We start from the raw sequence: 15578 nt of genomic DNA, 5'->3' as shown, positions 1-15578 counted from the left end.
GTGTTTCAAAATGCGTGCCACAGTCTTCCTCACTCCAAGGTGTCCTGCCAAACTGGAATCATGAGCCACTCTAATGATATCCTGCCTACAAACACGAGGGATGACAACTTGATGTACAACCTCCCACTCACAGTCGGCTGATGCTGTTGGGGGTCTCCACTTCCTCATAAGTACTCCTGACTTTATATAATAACAAGTAGAAGCACCAGCTGATTCTTCCTCACTGCAAGCAGAGTTAGCTAGACCTTTCAACTCAGGGTCAGCAACCTGCAACTCAACCAACTCTTGACGAGACAAATTATCAACACTATGCGGTACTGCCTCATCTGGTGAGTGGTCCAAATTAGCAAGAAAAGTGTCAGCTAGGATAACATCATCATCATCATTATCCTCTAAATCACCAGTAACTTTAGACTTAGCCCTAGTGACAGCACATGCAGGGAACACATCAGGGACATCACAATCTTGGGCCGCAGCCACTGGCTCACTAGACAACTGAGGAGCTGGAGACACTTGACTTCCACCAATATCATTTCCAAGTAAGAAAGTTACACCTGACATTGGGAGTGTCTCAACCAACCCAACCATAACGGAACCATTAACAAAACCAGACTCTAAATTCACTCTGCACAGAGGGACAGAGAAGTAATTATTCCCTACACCTTGTAAGGTTACAGTTTCATCAGAGGAATTAACATTAGAGCCTAGAACACTGGTCAGCATAAGGGATTGGCAAGCACCTGTATCACGATATATTTTAACTGATTTCCTGTCATTACTGTCCAGAGGACTGACAAAACCATCAGACAGGAAATTAGCACATGAACTCTTGAGAGTGTCACCCACGTTACTGCTCAAAAGAGGAGCTCCATCATGAGAATTTAAGTTACCCCTCAAAGCAGGTTCAGTTAACTCAGTTAAAGAATTATGGGAACTCTCAAGGGTGGACACTTGACCAATTGACTGAATATTTAAAGACCCCTTTTTGTTCACATCACGCTGTCTCCTGAAACATTTCTCCGTAGTATGACCAAGCTTACTACAATAAGTACATTTACTTTTCTGAAATCTAGAAGTGAAGCTGGTATTTACTTCCTGAGAAACATCATCTTTATTCTCTTTCCTGTTACCTGTACTCTGAGTAGAGGCAACATACTTACTCTCAGCTTTCCCTTTTTCTCTAGAATATCTCTTGTGAGTGAGAACATATTCATTAGCTAAAAGTGCAGCATCGGACAAATTATCTATTCTTTTCTCATCAAGATATAGGCTTACATCTTTACTAATACACCTTTTGAAGTCCTCCAGCAAAATCATCTGCTTAAATTTGTCAAAATCAGAACCCACATTCTTAGAATTTAACCACTGCTCTAACAGATCTTCTTTGATTTTTGCATACTCAACATGGGATTGCTTATTTTGCTTGTAAGTTGTCCTAAATTTTACTCTATAGGATTCAGGAACAAGCTCATAGGCCTTAAGAAACAAGCTCTTAACTACATCATAATTATGAGATTGATCCTGAGGCAAAGATGCATAGGTTACTTGAGCTTTACCGGTGAGAACAGTTTGAAGGAGTACTGGCCAATATTTTTGGGCCAATGAAAACCTGTAGCTACCCTCTCAAACAACTGAAAATACTTTGTTAAATCAGATTCATTAAAAGGAGGGACAAGTTTAACATTTTTAGCCACATCAAAGTCATCAGAGCTAGATGATCCAGTTCCACCTTGTTTCATGCGATACTCATGGTCTGCCTGAATCCTAGCAAGTTCAATTTGTGCCTGTATCTGTGCCTCCTGAATACGAGCCTGAGACTCCGCCTCCTTAGCCTGAGACTCAGCCTCCTTAGCACGTGCTTGAAATTCAGCCTCCTTAACACGAGCCTCCTGCATGGCTAGCTGTAACTTAGCTAATTCAATCTGCGTTTGCTCATTTGGAGGAGTTACATTAAACAAGCTTTTATTAATCATGCCAACAATTTGATATTTAGAATGATGAGAGTGAACTGCAATTCCCAATTGTTGAGCAACAAGCTTAAGTTCATTCTTTGTTCTGTTTTCTACATCACACACTGTTTGCACATTTGACAAAAAATCTTTGGCTTCATCAAGTGTAGTAATAGTAGACATCATGAAAAAACACAGTCGCAAAATATCAAGCAATATCCTTATGATAATATCCGGAATATCCTGATATGAGGTCGCCAAATTTATGTTACGGAACAGAGAAAGATAATGTACACTTTAAGTGAGAATACTAATAATCACTACTGTCCCGTAAAGGTCCAGGTTCAAAATAAAAGAGTTAGGGAAAATTACAAGTTAAAGTTTAATGCTCAAACTAACAACAAAACATTCAGGACTCATAAGGATAATGTAATGGCAAAAAACAGGTTAAATATATGGTTAACTGCAATAGCCTCTATTAACACGAAATTAGCATGAGTAAATTTATCTAAGTCAGCCCTGTTAAAATGAGATACCAGATAATACTCAGTGAATGCCAGATATATTATTACAGATACAAAATATTATTAATGATGGCTGACAATAAGAGCCTTTACACAAATTACAAAAACCTTACTAGGCCTAAGATTTAACCTTATGCTACACAGTACAAGAAAAAATGCAACGACAGTTATACTCAAATTACACACAGCTGCTAGATGGTTGGAGACTTCCTGAGCACTCATAATAATAATAACTGTACAGGGGAGGACAGAGATGTGAGCAAAATGAGGAGTAGATCTAAGTGGCAATAATGCAGAGACTGAGCTCATTATATAGGGGCCAGCAGAGCTTGATACAAATTGTAAGAAGGACGCACAAATGAAGCCATAGGGGACAAAGAGCTGACAATCCTGCTCTGAGCAACAGAAAGAACGACTTACTCTACTATAACGGTAGAAGGGGGGACTGAGGCAGAACACGCTCGTGATCAAACATGCAGCATACTGTGCGTTAAAATTACACAAAGGATGATGAAATCATAGGCTATGTAACAATATATATATATATATATATATATATATATATATATATATATATATATATATATATATATATATTTTTATATATATATATATATATATATATATATATATAGAGAGAGAGAGAGAGAGAGAGAGAGAGAGTGAGAGAGGGAGGGAGGGAGGAAGAGAGAGAGAGACTGGCAGCTATACAAATATAGTTGCACAATATTACTACGTACTATACTGTTTCACCAAGTTTGGCACCAACAGTGATGTCCTCAATGCCTGTAGTGTTAATGTAAATCCTCTGCACCAGGCGAACCTCTATTTATTACCTTGAGAGCATAATAAAAAGGCAGTACAAAACGGTATATCCAGTACTGAGGATCTTTATCAATGCTACAGGTGTTGAGGACATCACTGATGATGCCAGACTCGGTGAAATGGACGATAAGCGGTATGCTAGCCCATAACACTGTAGTGGAATGGAAATGCATATAATTCCACTCTAGTTCAAACATGAGCATACTGTTCCGTTATGAAACCTATTTATGCCTAACTGCAAAAAGACATGCATGTTTGGCAATTTTCGAACACATTTTCGAGTATAACAACGTAATTCATATCCAGACAATAGAGGTATTTTAGATATTTTACAGCATCTTCGCTTAATAATTACATTTCTTTTCAACTTTCCAGCTGTATTCCTGACAAGTTGTGTAAAACTAATGAAAAGGCAAACGAACAGGTCATTTTTGTCTCTTATATAAGAGCATCTATGTTTTATTACTAAACCAAAATATACTTGCAAATATATTTATTATAGCATTGTTGTTGTTATGTCTGTTGATGTTATTGTTGTTGTTGCTGCCTTTGTTGTTGTTGTTAATGTTGTTGTTGTTGCTGTTATTGCTGTTCTTGTTCTTCTTTTTCTTCTTGATGGTTGTGATGGAGGTGGTGGTAATTGAGGATGTAGATGAAAGGAGGAACACACACACACACACACACACACACACACACACACACACACACACACACAATTCTCAGCATATATACTACATGGCTTCCCATCGCATCAACTTGCTAACTTCCTGTAATTAGTGCATTCTCTCTCTCTCTCTCTCTCTCGTGTCAAAATTCTAGCCTTAAATGCAGATGAAAAGCTGTGATTGTATATGTACTGTATGTATGACTGCAAGCTATTGTGTGTGTGTGTGTGTGTGTGTGTGTGTGTGTGTGTGTGTGTGTGTGTGTGTGTGTGTGTGTGTGTGTGTGTGTGTGTGTGTGTGTGTGTGTGTGTGTGTGCATGTGTCGAAATATAAATCCGTTTACGATATTTTAAACAAAAGCTGAACGCCAAGGCTACTGATGCAACTAGTCAGTTATTCACATGGGTTAATGATATTTATTTTGCACAATATGAACTCCCTCCTCATTCTCTGTCCCGTCCTCCTTTCCCCTCTACCCTTTTCCTCTCCCATCCTCTTCCAATATTTCCGCTTCCCGTCACACCTGTCTGCTTCCCCTATCCTTCACCATCATCCCACTTTTCCATCCTCTTCCTTCCCCTATCTCCTTCCCTTTTGCCCCCCTTTTCTCTCTAATATCCTCTCTTTTCTTCGCTATTCCTTTTCCCTTTTTCTTTTCTGTCAGTTCCATTCCTCTGTACTTCTTTCCCTCTTCCTTTATCTTTCTGCTTTCCTTTCGCTTTTGTTATCTTCCTTGCCCTCTCCACTCTCCCTTTCCTCTCTCCCCTCTCCTCTTTTCCTCGTAGCCTCTCCCCTCCCTCCTCTCTCCTCGTCTCTCTGCTTTCCTTCATCTCATTTTCTCTATGTCCCTCATTTCACCCTTTCACCTTTTCCTTGCCTTCCCCCCTCCCTTTTCTTCTCTCTCTCTCTCTCTCTCTCTCTCTCTCTCTCTCTCTCTCTCTCTCTATTGAGTGTTAGTGTTCGTGTAGGCACAGGTAAATCCCATCGTTCCCCTCAACCCCCCGAAAATATACCTCTCCCTTCCCCCACCACACTCTGTCCTCCTCTTTTCTATTTCTCCATTCCTTTATTTTTCCCCTCTCTCCTCTCCTTCCATTTCGTTCTTCCCTCTCCTCTCTATTCTGTCTCATCTTTCTACCCCTTCTTTTCCTCTCTTCTCTTTCTCATCTCCTTCATCCCTTCTACTTCTCCTGCACTCACTCTTCCTCCAATGCTCTACACATATTCCTCCCCTCTCCTCCCACTTTGCTCCATCTCTCCACCTTTTTTCTTATTCTCGTCCCATCTCACCTGCACCTCAACACTCAAACTCTTTTGTCCTCCACCTCCTGTCTCCTATCCTCCATTACTAAACAGCAACTATCCACTCTCCCCTGTCACCTGCTTTCTAAATTACCTATCCACCCATTCCCTCTCCTCTCTTCTCTCTTTCCTGTACCTCCCTCTTCCCCTCTTCTTTCCTCAGCCTTATTACTACCTTTTCTCTCTTTTCACTTTTTTTTTCCTCCTCATCTCACCTCCTCCACCTGATGACTCCTAAGGCTCGGATAGGCGCAGAAACACCCACCTCTCCTCTCTCCCACCCTAATATATTCCTCTCCTCCCTTGCCTCTCCCTCCGTCTTAACCCCTCTTGCCTCTCTCCATCCCCGTCTTTTCTCTCTCTTCCCTCCTCTCTCCTCTCTGTCTCTGTCCTAGATCTTTTCGCTTTACCCTCTCTTCCTTTTCTCCTCCCGCTCCCCCCGACCATCCCCCTCTCCTCTCCCTTTCCTCATCCCTCTCTTCCCTTCCCACTTCACTTCCTGCACTTAATGACCTTTAATATTCAGGTAAACACAAGGAACCACCATCTTTCCCCACTCTGCTCATAATAAATCCCTCTTTTAAACATCTACATAACCTCAGATTATAGAGGACAGAGTGGCTGAAGAGAGAAATATGGGTAGTGAATCAGTGCGCACTAATTTCTAAAAAATGTGAACAGTGAAATTGGGAAACGTGCAGAATTAAGAGTAAATTTCAACTTGTGGCAACGAAAAACTAGGGCTGACTGAGGCCACTGAGAGAGGCATGTGTCTGATCCCTTCTGAGGTGTGATATATAAAGGAACTGAACCAGGTAGTGTATTTAACTCTCCTAAGCTTAAAGATCAATTATGGAGGCGAAAATCTGAGTTCCATACTGCGCTAAGTGCTGTTATTCATCGTTCCTAATAAAAATCGATATTGTTTCCGCAACCACCCGCAGTAAATAAAAGTAAATATAGTAATTAGCAACTGGCATTCGAACACCTTCATGGCCAGTGTAGCGCCACAGCAGCCAGTTTCAAACACCGAAATGTCTCGTAACGGAGAGACATTAACTCTTGCTTCAACGATGTTTTATCATTTTGCATCACTGAACATTAATGGTTCACTTTACGTTAAGAAGTTTTACGACGTGGGTACCCAGAGACAAAGGATTCGTGACGTCATTAGAGCTTTTTTAATCCTTGCGTAGAATATGGGTTTTGGAATTTGAGATATTATTATAACGCTTCTCAATAATACCAAAGTATTTTGTTTCGGTACATGGTTAGAAATAATGTATTAATGGTGCAGAACAAACACTTCCATTCAGGGATTCATTTTGTTATTTACCTTTAAATCCTGTATAAGACTGTTTGTCCATACTTTTACCTTCATTCACACAGCTGTTGAACACCTCACAATCGAATTAGAGTGAATAATAAAGTGACAGTATGCGGAACGGGAAGCAGTCTGTAATAAAAGTTAAATATAGATACTTATTTATCCCAAGAAAAGTTAGGATCCTTCATAAACCTAGTAAATTTGTTAGAGTTCTTTTAACATCTTTTTCCCATCCTACGCTCCCTCACTCAGTGGTAAAAAAAAAGCACTGATCTCAAAGCACTCGTAAAATGCAGGTCCGATTGGTAGATGGCATAGGAGAGTATGTAATGCCTCTTCCTGAGCGATTTATTCTGTATGTTACATCTCCCCATCCTCGTGCATGATTATGAAAAACATTTTTGTCGTTACTGTATATAAATATAAGAAATTATCAAAATGCAACAGGCATAATAATTAGTTAAAAAGGTGCAACGAAGCCTTCAACGCCGCCTAGAATACAACCTGTCCAGTCTAGTATTCTTCCCGTACATTTATATTTCTGAACTTTTAACTTAGAATTTTCGAAATGTTTGTAAGTAGAGTTGCCAAATTAAACGCAGACAAGGTTTCCCTGACGGGGACGTGAAGCAGGTTCACAGGTGGTAGGCAAACCAATCCTTCAGAGGACAACAATCTGAACCAACTCAGAATGCCAGCAGATGCACTACAAATACAGTAGTTGCAAGTGCAGAGTTTAAGCTGTAAACGTTTGTCAAGTTTGGAAGCTTTGTTACACACATGCATACATATGTACCACCAGTAAAAGGTGAAAATCGGAAAACACACTCATGACAAAAGTGGTGTGGCCCTTCATAAATATCAATCAATGAGGGGGGAGGGGGTGAAATTTGTAAAAGTCTATGTTCAAATCTCGCCATATTTCACCTCCTGTCATTGCAGGTGGCACCCAAGACAGGTGACATCAGTCTGGATGAAACTTAGATTTGCAGCTATTGATCCCCAGAGGTTACGTGGACAAAGTTACGCTGAAAATTTTGTCAAAGTTTGTTATTCTTTACATTATACAGACTCTCTGAGAATAGTATAGTTGATAAGAGTTACGCAAAAGTTTTGAGAGAGGAGATAACTAAGAGTTTTAAGTAGTTTTGTGTCGTCAGGTAAAGAGAATAAATGTGTAACAGAAGTGGAAGCCTACTGGCTCATGCAAGGTGAAAGCCCTGACACGGAGTTTAGGTCTGATAATAGGGTTTGCTAGAGGACTGCATTATCATGAATTTGTGCCACACTCACATGTGGATGTGACACAAGACAAGTATGAATGCCAAAAATCAAGAGTGAGAGCAATAGAAATGGAAGTTCTTAGGATTCTATGTGAATTGTGTGGCTTAATGAAAATTGTGTGTAGCTCATCCATTTAAAAAACGTACGGAAAATCCTAAGCTGAATAAAACCGCCTGGGGATAACTACTTCCCTCTCGCCCTCCTTGTCGCCGCTCCATCCTCCCTATTTCCTCGCCCTCTCCTAATAACTGCTTAAATGTGCTTACCTGGTGAGAGTAGAAATCGGGCAGATTCTGTTGTATTTTCTGAGCATGCTCATTTGTTTACTGTCTGACCTGCCTAGCGCTGTGATCTTGTCGAATGAGGAGGGGGAATGAAATGGGCGTGATGAGTAGAGAAATGTCAGGTAGGCAACAATGTTGATGGCAGTGGGGCTGGTACAGAAATGTATACTGTACGCTGTGCAAATGGGTATTGTAATTTTGGTGTTTTTGTTCATTGAATCTTCATTTCAAAATATCCCCCCAAGAATGAAAGATACTGGTTAAAGATGGGGGTAAAGAACTGGAACTGAGTGGAAAAGAAACAAGTAGGACGAACTGAAATTGTGATAGAGATAGGATGATACCATGTGAATAAACGTGTTAAACCATATACTTTAAGATTATTGATCAGAGAGCGATAAAGTTCATTTCAACGTTTTCTCGTATTGTTCGCATCTGCTTGGCATATTGCAATAAGCAACTTTTCGAAGTATCATTCTCCCATAGGGGGGATAATACTGCAAGTGTGAGTTGGGCCCTTGGGTTGTGGTGTTCGGTAGATTTCGAACTTTATTTGGGGGCTGCAAATACATGAACAAACTACTGATAATAGGCCCAAGCAGCTGCACCACACTGCCAGTCCACACTATCAAACCTCACTGCCAGCACAAACTTCCGATCTACACCGACAGTCCACACTTCCAGTCCACCCTATCGGTCCACTCTACCAGTTTATACCGCCAATCCACACTGCCACTACATACTGCCAATTCACACTCCATCCTGCCAATTCACACCCCTAGACCGCACTGCTAATCCACATTGCCAATCCACACCGATAATTCACAGCGTTAATCGACACTGATAATTCATAGTGCCAATCCACACAGCTAATCCACAGTGCCAGCCCACACTCCTAATGCACAAGGCCAGTCTACATTGCCTATGCACATTGCCAATCCACACTGCTTACCAACAGTGACAATCCACATTGCTAATGCAGTAACAAACCACACTAATATTTTCACGCTCATAATCAGTAATGCAAATTCATTTTGCTAATCGATACTGCTAATCCACACTGCTGAACTGCACCCATAATCCATAGCATAAATTCCCACAACCAGTCAGCACTGTCAAACCATGGAAAAAATAGTCATTCCACTCTTCCATTACGTACTGATAATCCACATAAACAGTCCGCATGCTCTCTACGGGGCTCTTTTGACTCGTGGAATGTTATCTGCCACCCCTATCTTATTACACATCACAGAAGAGAGGTACTTGGAATATACATTGAAGGGGATGCATTTGTAATTTGATTTTCAGGGGCATTTTCTGTTGCAACAAATGCTTTGATAGGGGACTCGCTCTTCTATATATGTACTCTCTCTCTCTCTCTCTCTCTCTCTCTCTCTCTCTCCCCCCCCCTCTCTCTCTCTCTCTCTCTCTCCCTCCCTCTCCCCCCCCTCTCTCTCTCTCTCTCTCTCTCTCTCTCTCTCTCTCTCTCTCTCTCTCTCTCCATTCCCCCCGTCCCTCCCTCCAATCCCTCTTCGCTCCTACAATACCCCTTCCCTCCCTCCAATGCTCTTTCGTTCCTCTAGTATCCCCTCCCACTCTCCAATCCCCCTTCCTTCTCTCCAGTCCCTCCTCCCTCCAATCCTCTTTCCCCGTCTCCCTGTCTCCAGACTCCCCTCCTCCCTCTGAGTCCTTCTTTCCTTCCTTCCTGCATCCCTATTGTCCCTCTCATCCCTACCTTACGTCCATCCATTCTCTCTCGCTCTCGTACACATTTTGTCTCTCCAGTTCCTTCCGCCAGTTATCCCACACTCATCTTCCCCTCCTTCTCTGTCCCCAAAACCCACTTATCCCTGCCTTCCACCTTCCACCTTGTTTCCTTCTGTTTCTTCCTTCCCTTTCATCTCTCAACCGTATGTCCTCCTCTTGCCCTGTCTCCAACCCCATCCCTCCTTCCAATCTCCTCGTCCCTTACCTGCTCACTCCCCTCTCTCCCTCCAGTTTCTCCACCCCCTTCCTCATCTTCCTCCCTCCAATATCCCATCCCGTTCCCTTTTCCTTTCCTCCCAATCTTCCGTCCCATCCTTCCTCTCTCCCTCAAATCTACCATTCCCCTCTCATTCTTTCTCCTCCATTCCTCCAATCTCCCCACCCTCTCCCACCGTTCCTCCCATATCCTGTCCACTCCTCCCTCCCCGCCGTTCCCAACTCTCCTCCCCCACTCGGGTGTGTTGACTTATTTGAAGATTGTTTCACCACTGAGATCAATCATACCTTGTACAACAGTTGTTACTGAGTGGAACTTCATTTGTTCTGACCGTTTTTCTGCCATGAACCTGTCGGTTTGTTTAGGCTGTGGTATCGATAATTTATATAGGGTAATTCTTTCGCATTTCATGGTAAGTTAGACGAATATCTCACCATGCAGGACCCTTTTTCTTCAGCGGCATCAGGAAGTTAGTAGTACAGATTTTTATATTACTTTTGCGAGCTTTTTTTTTTTTTGCCTCGCCTGAAATAATTATTTGTGACAACTCTCCCACCTTTACTCTGAAGTTCATAATTGTTTTATCACAATATATTTAACTTTTTTTCCTATTAAAACAGTGTTGTATTTTTGTGGTGATGAAAATAACGTTAGGAATTCACTTTTAGGCATCAGTGTTGTCAGCCCTAACCAAACATTGTCACTGACTTACTTTAGGAGGTGACACTCATATTTCTTATCAAGACTAATATATTACATGTGGAATAGTCACCTTTCCAAATTTAATTTTTTGAGATATCTCCTCAAAACGAGATAAATTCAGTGTACATTGTCTCTGCAAGTACCAGTGTTATCTGTTCCCAGTGCAGGTACTAGCTGATATGGTTTTATAATTCTCTCAAATATTATTAATCTCTTTTGGATGCGAGTTCAATTTGATCATTTATCCCTTTTGTGACAAGACTAGTTTTTAACCATACACCCTTACAGGTAATGATATACAGCATTTTCAGGTACTAATTAATGTTGTACTACAGGTATTGCACCATTAGGCTAAGTTAATAAATTTACTGTGTTTTGTTATGTCCCTTCATTTTATTTGTCTTACTTTAACATATTAAATAACTATTGGACATAGCCCCCTGCAGGCATTGTTAAGAAAATGTTTTTGTGCATAGCTACTACATAATTTAGAATTATTATAGTTTGTCAACAGGATCTGCATTATAGCTCTTTATAGTTGCAGGATTTACTTAATTCTATTTAATTATCATTTTTTTTTTTCAAAATGCCAACCTTTACTTGAACCACATGCACTAGACGGTTTGCAGTCCTTTTTTTCTTTTTTCTTTTTCTTTCTTTCTTCTCTTTTTTTTTTTTTTTTTTTTTTTTTTTTGCTAATCCCATTAATTCCTTTGCAGAATGGGCAAACACCGACGTCAGTTGTATGAAGTTAACTGAGCAAAATAACCTAATTGCTCTTACCTGCAGACAGGATTCGTTACAGAAGTTTGTTGCCAGCATTTAGTCTAAAGTAATGAGAACAATACCATTGCCCAGCCTAGTGTCCCAGTTCCAGCACCCAGCAAAAACAGACTAAACAAACTTCCAATCACCTCTTCTGTCCACACTTCAAATGTTACATCCTTCCAGGAGTTTCAACCTGAAAGCTGTACAGAAGTGGACCATCATGCCAGTGACAACATATAACAAGTTTCAGAATCTTTCAGACTTTGAAGAGGAGCCCCATGAGATGCAGATGGTTGGAGATTTCATTGCCTGAAGCCAGTTACTTGAGTTGTGTAGTAGGGTACCAAGTAGCAGAAAGCAGTCTTAAAAACTAGGCAAAGTAAATGATGGAAGCAAGGCTGTGGATGAAGTAACCAACCAATAGTTTGACAATACGCTTGTGGCTGTAGGCTACGTGCAAGTACAGTTGACGTGGAGCGGGCATGATCAGAGGAAATGTTAGAGCATTTTAAGATAATGATCCAATGCTATACAGATATGTCCAGGACAAAAAAATGTTGATCTCCATTGTCCTTCCTTGGATTAGAGCAAACAATGTATTCTACAGCAAGGTACTGAGTTTAAATAATCGATCAAGATCCCTTTCTTTGCAGGAAGGTGTTGAGTTTCTCAAAACATAGAACGACATCTAACAGCAGTCGGCCATGTTCACAGAAGATGGTCTTCACATGAGTGCAATCCATTCCACACACCAAGGCCATCTCCTGAATGATGATGTGCGGTCCTTCTAGAGGAAAAAAAAAATGTACAGCTCTGAAGAGGTGCAGGAAGGCTAATTACGAGCACAAAGATGTTTACGCTCAGCTGAGAGATAAGCGGCCAGACAAGACCCGGCCTGGCCCGACACTACACGGCCCGACCGCGATGGTTTTCAGAGGCTGATAACTTTCCTATGTCAGACAGAGAAGAGATTCTTTCAGCAGGTAATAGATAAATTCAAAAAAAATTTGTTTTTAGCTATATATTTACTCATGAGACCAAAGAAACCCCTTGGAGTCCAAGCTTTCCAAGGGAATGTACTGAGGGCTTCAACTGCCATGCTCCACTATGAAATCGGATTAAAGAAGATTTTCCCGTTGTAACGCTATGTTTTCTTGCATGAATTCTAATAATTAAATATCAGATGTTACACTCATGATTTTACATGAACGTTTTTTCTATGTTTAAGGGGGGTGAAATCAGCAAGAGTAATCTCAACATTTCTGGTTATATAATTCGAACAACAGCCGAGCATTTGCCGACGGAGTTCATTGATACGGCTACTAGGAAGCAGAGTACTGAACAGTGCGTGTGTGATAAATGCCATGACACCTCGCTATATGAACATCCAGAGAGAAAACGTGAGAAAGTAAATAATTTAGCTCAATTATTCTTCTGTTATTCTTTCATTCCCCGTACTGCATCTCGCTGTAACTCGCTTCCACAGAGATGTTTCCCTCCAAATTTCAACTCACAACTGTTCAAGTCTAACTGTTACAGATATTTTATGAACGGAGGACACCAGTAATCTGGTGTATGGATTTTTTTTTTTTTTACTCATTTGTTTTTCCTTCCTCCGTTCTGTTATTTATATATATAAAAAAAAACTACCTCACCAGAAATGTTGAAAATTTACACCAAGATGAAATTATGATGATAGGCATATGCACAAACGTTCGCTTGCTCATCACATGCTCACAAAGCGCAGTTTACTGTACAGTATTGTGGACTACATAATCAGGGTAAGATATGTATTGTGGACTACTTAATCAGAGAAATAGATATTTAATGATATTTCAATAAGTGGGCATAGTTAACAAAATAAATCTATGGATGGAGAGATTCACGTGTTTCTGGATGACAATAATATGATTGGCATTACTGCATGCTGGTTAGATACTGAATAAAGAAACTTTACAGTGGAATATAGTCTGCAAGGCTACACTATTGTCAGCAGTGAGAGAACTGGGAGGATGAGAGGTTGTGTGTTGCTCTCCATTACAAGTCTTCATCCAGCACTAACACCAAAGCCGCCCATTGATAATATCGAAATAATTTATGTTCAGAGGGAAACAAACTATGTGGAAAGATGACACCAAGATTGATTTGTCATCCACCAGCCCAGTCCTGCAAAACTGACTACAAACTATATAAACCAATTGGTTAAGTCCCTTTCTTAAAAAAAAAATGTAATTTTGGAAATTTTTACTTACCAGTAACATAATGGACAGAATACTAATCCTCACATAGAGAGTCGGACTTGTACAATAGATCACTGGAAAGCTCGTTATATCAGTTTGTACATCAGTCAACGAGTGGAGGAAATATCTTAGATCTCCTATTGGCAACATCAGAAAACTCAACTGATCACATTCTTGCAGGAGATGCATTTAGCACTAACGATCATGGCATGCACACATTCAACTTTACTTTCAGTGAAAATAATGTAAATTCCAGTTATGCAAAACTACCAGACTACAGAAGTGCAGATTTTCCGAAATTAAATCTCAGTTTAGGCAGTGATGGCTGAAAATCGATTATTCAGACAGCGAATGTCCATGACACATGTAGGCACTTTTCAAATCATCATAACACTTTTGCAGCCTTTGAACGCTGATCCGTGTCCGACCTGAAGGTGTCCAACTAGCTCTTTGATGCAGATGCACGTCCAAACAAAAAAATATTCATCATAAATCTGGAATTGGGTCTAGCGTCCTAAAATTGGTCTGATATTAGCCTGAGTGATTTTCCAGTATGGTGATATTATTTTCATTGGTGATATTATTTTCATTCATGGGAAAATTCGAATACGTGACCCAAAAACGCTTAGGAAGAAAAAAGTGGTATAAACATTCTTGTGCCCTATTTCAACTTATATTTATCACAACTGTTTTACTCATTGGAAAATTACTTTCTATTTTCTTTCATCTTATTGTACAAAGTCTCAGCTTTCTAATGGTATAAAAACAAATCTGCTAATCCAAATATTTCGGGATGAAAAAATGATTGGAAAAGAAACAAGTGGTGACAGGCACAACAAACCTCACCCGACAGCAGTTATTTTATGGCTGTTAAACAATGACCAACTTCTGCTATTTAGTGTCCGTCAGTAAAAGACGGAACTGGGCATTTTCAAAAGTTAATAAAGGAGGGAACCTCGGGGTAGGGACCCATGAGCTTCGCGACTATGAGCCAGTAGGCGGAGGGCAATACGCTTAGTACCCTTCCAGCAAAATCAGTTACGCAGGAACCATGGGGATTAATGGGTTAAAGTCTAACGTTACGCCCTCTGAGAATCCATGACCTTGCATATGACCTTTCAAGGTTACTCAAGGTCAAATGTCATGCTGACAAATGAAAGCCTATATGAGACTTCGTATATCCTCGTAAGAGTAAATATCTCTATCTTCAATGAGTTTCTAGTTATAGCCCCCTGAATATCCGTGACCTTGAGTTTGACCTTTCAAGGTCACTTACGGTTAAAGTTCAAGGTACCAATTAAAAACCCATATAGGATTCCTTATAATATTATGTTGATGATAGTAGATATCTCTATCTTCAACCAATTTCGAGTTATAGCCCCATGAATATCCCTGACCTTGAGTTTGGCCTTTCAAGATTGCTCAAGATAAAAGATCTTGGTGCCAAATGAAAGCTCATATTACGAGTTCTGGTATGTTCCTAATAGTAAATATCTCTATCTTCAACCTTCTTCAAGTTATAGCCCTCTGAAAATCCGTGACCTTGATTTTGACCTTTCAGGGTCACTCCATTACCTTCTTAATTTAATCACTTTCTTTGGGGACCAGTGCCCACTTATCCTGAAAGTTTCATGGCCGTTTTTCCGTAATGTGCCTAACAAACACAGAAATAAACAAACAAACAAACAAGCAAACAAACTCGACCAAAAACAATACCTCGTTGA

Source organism: Coenobita brevimanus, chromosome 16 (genome assembly GCF_032717465.1).
Source record: "Coenobita brevimanus isolate Jiangsu-jjx chromosome 16, ASM3271746v2, whole genome shotgun sequence".
In the NCBI taxonomy this organism is placed as follows: Eukaryota; Metazoa; Arthropoda; class Malacostraca; order Decapoda; family Coenobitidae; genus Coenobita; species Coenobita brevimanus.
This window is presented reverse-complemented; position numbering follows the sequence as displayed.